General features: G+C 39.5%; 1 non-coding gene across 1 annotated transcript; it reads left to right on the top strand.

Moving 5' to 3' along the window:
- The first annotated feature begins 2,786 nt into the window (after window positions 1-2,786).
- On the top strand, window positions 2,787-2,859 carry TRNAE-CUC (transfer RNA glutamic acid (anticodon CUC)). Its single transcript has one exon. It is a non-coding gene; the product is annotated as a tRNA-Glu (tRNA).
- The last annotated feature ends 7,025 nt before the right edge of the window (window positions 2,860-9,884 follow it).

Here is a 9,884-nt window from a genome sequence, read left to right on the forward strand (position 1 = left end):
CTAGACATATTTCTTTGGGAGCAATTTTTAAGTGTCTATTAGCTGCAAAAAGCAATTACATTTCTTTAGAGCTTCCAAGAGTCCAGGAGGCCAAGAACAAGATTTTCCCTCAGTCAAGGTTTTCAAAGGGTCGGCCAAGAGAATTGGGACAGGCTGCATTCCTTGCTAATGGTGCACCATGACACTCTTTAATATCCTGCCGAGAAGTATCTTTTACTTTGAAATTTAAAGTCTCATCTGACAGAACCCATGCCTGCAGGAGCCTCAATTTATCTGCTCTAGAGGAAGACATCGAAATCCAATCTGAGGGAATCCAAACCTTTGTTTCCATGGTGAGGCTTCCGAAAAGCTACTGAACATCAATTCGGTCCACTATAGTTATGGAGTGTGGGTATATTTAAGAATGTACCTTAAGTTAACACAAAGGCACACAAAGCATCAGTCATTTTTACAACTAGGAGCCAGGTCATTGTGGAAAGACATTGTAGGTATTTACCTTGAAAGGTATTGGGATTGTGGGTAACTGTTAACTTGTCTGAAAAATGAAGGGGTTGAATTAGATGATCTCTAGGGTCCATTTTAGGTCTACACTTTAACTAAGAGGTTAGCTAACTCTGTGACCTTGATCAAGTCACTCAGCTTCTCTAATGTGTGAGATTTTTTCCAGTTCTAAAACAAGTCCATGAATCCCCATATAAATTCAGGGATTATATTTTTCCTTTAAAATTAAAAGATAATTTTAGAAAGAAGGTTAGTATTCTATACACTATCTGGGATTGAGAGGGGAGGTAAAGAGTTGGGAGAAAATCTTTGGCCCAGGGGTCAGTTCTATTGGGCAATCAGACGGGCACATAACGAATGAAAAAAAGTGCTTAAGCAAAAGTGCTTAAGAACATAAAGTTACAGTAATAAAATTAAAGAGTAACAATTGAAGAGCAATACTTACCATTGAAACTAATGTCGATATTTGCTTTTTTCATGTCAAAATACTTCCTCACCAGTTCTAAGTTCTTCAGTGAATATACAACAGATGTTTTTAAGAGCTGGAAATGGCTCCTCTACCAAGTTTAAGTAGACTTCAATCTAAGTATGAGATTTCTCTATCAACCTGGAGATAAATTCATTGACCTTGGCCCATACACCAAAAGTAAATGCAGGCAGTATGATGTAATGAAAAGGATTTGGAATTTAGGTCTGGAGGACCCAAGCAAAATGAACTTTGTATCCCATCTCTGCCCTTTTGTAGCTGTGAAGCTGGACAAGGCTTTAATTACTCTGGCCTTCATTTCTATCATCTGTAAAAGCATGATAATATCACCTTCCTCAATTGATTGTCATGAGGATTAGATAAGATATTGGGGAAAAGTGGTAAGACCTCAATACACTCTTCAACTACCTGTTGAATTTACTCAATTTCAACTCAATAATCATTTACTGATGGCTATCTATGTATTATAGATGAAAGGATAGAAAAGATTTACCCCTACTCTGTTGGTTCACTTTGAATAGAAGCGATCCACCATGACTGTTGGAGCCTGAGAGAACTGACCTGCCCTGGGACTGAAGATCAGAAGCTGTTAAGTCAAACAGAAAAGACAATTATCATATGGTTTCAATTATTTGTGGAACACAGGAATAGCAGGGAAGACATCAGGAGAAGGAAGGGAAAAACAAAGGGGAGGAAAACAGAGGGGGAGACAAACCATGAGAGACCATAGACTCCAGGAAACAAATTGAGGGTTTTAGAGGGGAGGAGATGGGGAATGGGCTAACCCGGTGATGGGTATTAAGGAGGGCACGTATTGCATGGAGCATTGGGTGTTATACACAAACAATGAATCATGGAACACTACATCAAAAACTAATGATGTACTGTATGGTGACTAACATAACATAAAAAAAAAAAAAAGATCAGAAATTGTGCTTCTCACCTTTTCCATGACAGAATCCTTGATAAGAAACTGTTGTATAAACCAATGAATTACACACGCCCTTTTCCAGAGACATGATATTCTCATTTGCTCAAGAACTGTTTATTGATCAATGGCTTTATGTGAAACACAGGAGTCTTAGCTATAGTTTTTGCTAAGATGTTTATATCCCCATAGGGAGAGAACACACAAACCTATGGCCAGTTAAATGTCAAGACAAAGAAGTAATTAATTAACTTCAAAAAACCCCACTAGCCTCAGAATCCCGTTAAGACTTCTAGAGGAGAGAGTAGGAAATACGTACGGTTCCTGCTCCCAAGGTATTCACAGTCTATTAGGGTGAAGGAAACTACAGGGCAGAAATTGCTAGTCCAAAACAGCATAGTTATATGTCAACTGAATCAACTCAAACGACCAGGCAGAAATTCTACTATAACTCTATAAAACCATGAGTTGCTCTTCTTGAGGAATGCTCAAAGGAAATGGTATGGTTCAGTTTAACTTCGAAGAATGGGTAGGACTTAAATAGAAGAATATACGAGGAAGGCAAGTTCAGAGTATGGGAACTTGCTTTTAAAAGTCTTAGTGGTGGGTGCTGGACGGTTCAGTTGGTTAAGAGTCTGCCTTTGGCCCAGGTCATGATCTCCAGGGCCTGGGATCAAGCCCCACATGAGGCTCCCTGCTTAGAGGAGAGTCTGCTTCTCTCTCTCTTTCTCTCTGCCCCTCCTCCTTACTCGTTCTCTCTCTCTCTTTCTCTCTCTCTCCCCCCGCACTCTCTCTCTCTTTCTCTCTCAAGTAAATAAATAAAATACTTTTTAAAATTTTTTTAAAAATAAAGTCTTAGTGTCAAGCCGTGCCTGGCTGGCTTAGTTGGTAGAGCATGCAACTCTCAATCTCAGGGTCATGAGTTCAAGCCCCATGTTGGGCATGGAGCCTACCTAAAATAAAAATAAATAAATTAAAAAAATAAAAGCCTTAGTGTCAAAACTAAAATGAGCACAACATGTTAAAAGGTCAAGGAGCAATATGAGATTAGAGTGGAAAGACTGGGCACCTTACAATGATAGAGCATCTATACAAACAGTGTTTTCTCTTTGATAGCAGATGGTCAGGAGACCTGCTGTTACTTCTTACCTTGTCAACTGCACTCCTAGACCATGAATGATGAGTTCTACCAAAATGCATCAAATTTTCTGTTACTGAGAACACAGCCAAACTCACAACTACTCAGTCCGTTGAAGAAACACTATTATAGGCGCAACTTCCATTTGAAAGTGAGTTTTACTCACAAATAGGGATATATTTGGGGCCCCTGGGTGGCTCAGTCGTTAAGCGTCTGCCTTTGGCTCAGGGCGTGATCCCGGGGTCCTGGGATCGAGCCCCACATCAGGCTCCTCCGCTGGGAGCCTGCTTCTTCCTCTCCCACTCCCCCTGCCTGTGTTCCCTCTCTCGCTGACTGTCTCTCTCTGTGTCAAATAAATACATAAAATCTTTAAAAACAAAAAAACAAATAGGAATACATACATTTGAGGCCCAGAGTGCAAATTAGATAGGATGCAAGGGCTGTGGGTGCATGAAGTGAGGTTGTTAATTATGTTACTATTTCCTATTTCAAAGCAGGGAATAGCAGGAAGTATTTGGGGCCAGGTGTAAGGAGAGAAAGCAGAGTAGACTTGGGAATATGGGTACTTTTCTGAACACTCCAACTTAGTCAAGGCCATATCTTCATAGATTGTCTTCTTCCCAATATATGCTTTTGCAAGTAACTTCTAAGTATATATTAATTGAAAATATGTGTGATTGGATGAATGTAGTTCAGATTGTAAATATATGCATGTATTTATTGATCATTTACTGAGAGTGAGGACCTTCAAGTTCTGGAGTGCTGGCAAAGTCTCAAGGTTCTTCTACTAACTACTCCACCCCAATGACCTGGAAATATCGGAGATAAAGAAATAGAAACTATATAGAAATATTGAGTGTAAATAACACAACCCTTTCCCTCTCTCAATATCTGATTTCAACACCTTAACTTCGCTGGAATTGTCACTAATACAATGTGCTGTAGACTCAGTTTGACTTAAGAAGTGGATTCTAATAAATCTATCTATCATGGAGACTTTAAAGCTAAATATTGCCAAAAAGGCAAATGTAAAAGAAAACCTTGATCTCTCTGTCTGTAAGATGAGAGGATTTTATTGTATTTTGAAAACTGTCCTAGGCCTTTTTCTCCAACCCAGCTACCTAAAAGTACCAGGAGATAGGACTAAAGAAAAGATAATTTTAACAGCTAATATATTAGTATTAGGTTTCTTCCTACAACTGAAACCCAGAAGTTAGTTTTAAAATGTAATACAGTTTTCCTGCACTCCTGCCCTCCAATTGGCTTTGTTGTTCTAAACAAGTCCTTTGGTTGAAATTTTTTAATGTAATCTTATAGGCTCTCTGCCTGTAACTCTGACTCATTTGAGCTAGTTCTTTGTAACTGTCATTTTAAAGGTGAAAACGTTTTAGCCAGGCGAGTTCAACCATTTTGTTCCCGCTACTGTCAAAAGCTTGGGGGGAGGAAGAGCACGTGAACTGCATTACAAAGGAAGAACATGTCACATGTAATTTCTATATTGAATACCTAGATCAGAGAGCTGAGCATATGTCCCAGATGCAGGCTGGAGAGTGCAGCTCCGTGTTGTATTATGAGACTTATTAAAGAGTTTTAAATCGTATCACTGGAATTCAAAATTATGATACGCCTCTTTGGACTGGAAGGTCCTGCTACTTTGGCAGTATTATAATACACTGAAGACCACTTCACTTCAACCAGCGTCCTGTTCTTTGATATATTTGTAGAGAAACTTTCATACCTGTGCAGAAAGATACATGTCAAAGACTTTAAACTATTCTAAACAAAACTATGGTGAACAATTAAAAACAAGCTAAATGCTCACCATTAACAGAGCAACGGATATATTACATCATGTTCAGACAACGGGTGAAGTAAAATGAACTAACTTGCGCTGTGTGAATCAACATAGAAAAAATTCTCACGGATCTAATTTGGAGGAAACAAAATAACATTTGTATTAGGACCTATTTGATGCATTACCATGTCTATGAATTTTAAGATCATGCAAAACAATATTAAGTAATGATTATTAATACAAACATTGTAGCAAAAACATAAAATCTCAATAGTGTAGTGAATGCAATAACAGAAGGGTATACAGTGGACTCTACCCATATCTGTAAATGTTTCTTTCTTAAAAAATAATTCAAAACAATTACAGTGACATGATGAGAAGACTAATAGTTGAGTACTTGGATACTGGTAACGTCGTACTTTTCTATAAGGTTGCAATATTCCCTTTAAAAAGAATATTGAACAACAAAAGCCTACCCGCTTCAATGGAATGGTTTGTTGTTGTTGTTGTTGTTTTGTTTTGTTTTGTTTTTAAAGATTTTATTTATTTATTTGACAGAGAGAGACAGCCAGCGAGAGAGGGAACACAAGCAGGGGGAGTGGGAGAGGAAGAAGCAGGCTCCCAGCGGAGGAGCCTGATGTGGGGCTCGATCCCAGAACTCCGGGATCACGCCCTGAGCTGAAGGCAGACGCTTAACGACTGTGCCACCCAGGCACCCCTGTTGTTGTTGTTTTTAAGTTTTGAGAAATTTTATGTCATCACACTTCTTTCTTCCTTTCTTTTTTTTTCTATTCAGGTTTTGACTTCTCCACAAGGATATGAGGGAGCTTTAGAAAAAGATTCCATAATAATTCTTCAAAGAAATTGTCAAGTAGTGAAGCACAAACAGAAGGATCTTCTACATTTCTAGTCAGATTATTTTCCTCTCCACTGAATTTTTTAAATGAGAGGTCACTCATCACAAACGTTGGAGTTGCAGAATTTGCAGTCTCCTCAAAATATCAGAACTCAGAAACCTCTGAGACTGGCCCAAGCATCTAAAAGTGGAGTGTGTATGTTTTCCTCAATCATCCTGAGGCGCTTTAACTTCTGAGCTTGGCTAAGCTGTTCTGGGTTCGTATATTCCTTCGGTGGCACTCCGGGTCAGCAGAATATTCCCTTTGGGCACATGCATGCTCTTCATTTTTATCTGTTTCCTCTCTCAAGTGCTTTCACTAGTTGCTCTTAGGGCAATAAGGTAAAGTTTGCCATTCTTGTGGAAATATGAATGGAAATTTACCTCTTCTTACCTGCTGCGTAAACAGAATCCAGGTAAGACAACGTGCAAGTGATTGGTCTAAAGTCCCTCCCCCCCCCCCCCACCCAAAGCTGAAGTTTCCATTTGCAGACGAATGTTTTCTACCTAATCGGTATAAACTTGGGAAATAACTGAAAAAAGCCATCAGTCTAGAGATGCCTCTTATTAAATATATATTTCCTCTGGTTACATTCCTCTCTTCTCCTATTTTAATTTCTGAGGAGTTCAGGGTCAGGTAATTGTTAATAGAACTGAAAATTCTCCAACCAGCAATAATCCAGGAAGACATCAAAAACACCCAGACAGAATCAGGCTAATATTTCCTCACCAGGTGTCTAGCCTCTTAATCTAGTGATAATATCACATTCCAAAGGAAAGGCACCGAGACCCTCCCAACCAGTGCTCTAAGCACTTGCTTCTCCACCCAGGATTACCAGCTCGTTGGGCAGCAAACATTCTCACCTGCATCAGAGGTGGGGGCTGATCTCCTATTGCCCAGAACAGCAGCATTTGCGGAGTAAATAAGAACTCAGGCAAGAGTTTTCTTTAGAAACCAAAACCCAGAAGCAAACTCGCTGGTTTCAGGTGCAGGTGCCAAATTATCTGGGGTTTCATTTTTGCTTCTGGAGACGGTGCCCCTTCTTTGAAATTCAGATTTTAAAAAATCGTCTTCTATGAAGGGCATAATTTTAGGAGACTGCATGTTATAGGTATGTTTCAGGTTCAGTGATGAGGAGAGCCAACTTATCTTCCTTGTCAGAAGATAAATCTACAGACTCTTCCGATGGGTGATTTGACCCTGAGCAGGGTCAAGGATCTTATCTGACTGAATGCTTGGTGATGAGAAGTACAGGGAGAAAGAGAGAGAGAGCACGCTAGAGTAAAGGAAATTTTTTGGATCTGATTTATCGTCCTCTTGCCATGAACTCGCTCTAGACAATTCCAGTTTTCTCTCTGGAAAATGGAGGGTGGCTATGAAAAGATCCTTTATAGGAAAGACTAGACACAGGACCAGAGTAAGGAAACATGGGTTCTCATCACAATCAGGCCACTAAACTGCTGTCTACAACATCCTTATCAATATCATAGAAGAAGAGGACCCAAGTTAGGGGTTTGCTACTTTGGAATCATTCGGGAATGAAAAAGCAATAACCACAATGTCCTGCCTGACCCTTCCCTAGACCAACAGAATCAGAAACTCGGGCGGGGGGGGGGGGTGGGAAGCCTGCACTGGTATTTGTAAAAGCTCTCAATATAAAGGCAGATTGAGACTGTAGTGTTTCCCATATTTTAATGTGTTGGCAAGTTACCTGGGATCTTGTTAAAATGCAGATTCTGACTCAGTAGGTCAGGGATGAGACCTTTCGGACAAGCTTTCTGGTGATGCGATGCTGCCGGTCCCCAAAGCACATTGTGACTCACAGGAAACTAGATGATCTCCAAGTGCCCTTCCAGCACTGTGATTCTGTGAATCCGCGTTAACTTTCGCTTTTGACAAAAATCTCCAATTTCCCAAGAACAGCTTTTCAGAGAAATGCCTTTTATAATGCCATGTGCTGTGCTCGGCTCTGTGAAATAATTTAAAGCTCTTTAGAAGTTAGGAGATACTTCAGAGTTTATGGTGTCTGATGTGACACTGCGGACATCACTAACTGGTGTGATAGACATGAAAACGACGGGATTTGTGGGGGATTCACATAAGGAGGCAACTGTGATTTGGAGAATTGAGTATGAGGGGGCTCTGACTGGGGAGTCTGTGTGCATGAGCATGCCTGGGGTGGGGGTGCAGGCTGGGCTTGGGGGGAGCTTCCTGCAGAAAATTACTTCAATCTGAGATCTAAAGATGAGTAAGATTTAGGAGTTGAGAGGGGTGTCCAGACAGAGGGAGTTGTATAAATACTTCTACGCGTGTGGAAGAGAAGCTGATAAAGTCAGAGGACTGAAAGTAGCTTCATTTGGCTAGAGCAGAAGAAAGCACGCGAACTGGGCTGAGGAGTAGGCAGTGTCCAGAGGCAGGACTTGATAAACCATATGAAGGAGTTGAGTCACTGCCGTGATGTAAGGGAAAGCCTTCCAAGTGTTTTAAGCAGAAGAGAAACATGATTCACATTTTCAGAAATAACGCTCTATGTGCTAAGGGGGAGACGGGTCACGGAGCAGGCAAATTCATTAGGAGGTGTTTCCATGTGCTAAGTATGTTAAGAGTGAATGAGGCCAGCTATTCTATCTCCAGGAAATTCTACAGATACTCACTTGTGTGCGCACAGTGTTTGGACAAAGTACGTTCCCTGCACTATTTATACACACAGACAATGTCTATGAACTGGACACCAGTTATGTAGTTTCTAGGATATCCATGCTATGAAAGATCCCATAACCATTAAAAAGAATATAGTAGATCTGTATATAGTAACATGTAAAGATTTCCACGACATATTATAAAGCAAAAAAAAGGTCTCAAAATAATTTATACAGCACGGACCCCATTATATAAAAATAAAAATATATTTTCTGTGAACTGAAAGAATCCATCTCAAACTGATGGCATGGCTTCCTTTAAGAAAAAGAATGGAAGATGGAGAGCAACTTTACTCTACATGCTTCTTTTTGTTTAAGATGTTTAAAAAGAGAGTATTTGTGTGTCAATTGTGTAATAAAAAAAGGGAAAAGGAACGAATTGCTTTTTTGCACGCCTTTTAAAATTCATCAATAACATGAGTTTTACCTTTCGTCTAACAAATCCTACAATTTTAAATTCGAATTTATAAAAAACAATGAAAACTCAAAAAATTTTCTTTTAAGAATTAAAAATTCTAGCAATCTCTCCCTTCTCCCCTCCAGGGCTGTGCCCTAAGGTCACCTTTTCCCTCCAACAATCTCCCTTACTTAACCTTTCCTCTCATTCTTATTATGTGGCTCCCCTAAACCTGAGATAACTCCAGACACAATCTAAATTTTAGTGGTTGAAAATCATTAAAAAGATTAAATAGCAAGCAGAAATCAACAGGGTTCCAAAAAAAGAAGTTTTTCTCTTTACCCTTCTGAGTGCTGAGAATTTTCAGTGCTGCCATAATTTTCTAGAAAGATTCTCTGATGACCTCTGAAAACAATCCAGGACCCCCCACAGCTGCTCTTGGATCCCAGTATAACCAATTCAGCCGTGCACTGAAGGGAAAGTTATAAATTGCTTGGAGGAGGAGGTTACAAAAGGGAGCGACCAGCCTGGCTTTTGTTAGGGTAAATCTGGGCTCCCCAACCTGTTAAGATGCTTTGAAAGAGGTAACAAAATGATCTATAAAGGCGAACCAGTGGGTGTCATTTCTTTAGATAATCAAAAACCTTTTGATTGGAGAATACACAAAAGGCTGAGGAAGGTTAGTAACCCTGGGATAAAAGAAAAATTTCCTTCATCAATTAAAAAACAGTTATGGAAAAATGGGGACTAGAACTCCAATTTCCCAAATGGAGAAAGATTAAAATGTTGGCATCATTCAACATTTATTATATTTGATGTGCAATTGAATGGAGATCTCCTGTAAGAAATCAGTTGTCTAAAATTGATTTAAAACGTTATAAATAAAAATATGAAGCGTGAAACAAACTCATTTTATAATTAATAAAAGTGACAAATATTTTATTTCCACTCTAGTACACGCTTTTCTGAACAATATCCAGGAAGCATTCACCAGCACTGATTCAATGTCACATTCTCACACTGTTCCTCTTTTCCTCACCAAT

Source organism: Ursus americanus, chromosome 4 (genome assembly GCF_024610735.1).
Source record: "Ursus americanus isolate L20-20 chromosome 4, mUrsAme1.1.p, whole genome shotgun sequence".
Classification (NCBI taxonomy): domain Eukaryota; kingdom Metazoa; phylum Chordata; class Mammalia; order Carnivora; family Ursidae; genus Ursus; species Ursus americanus.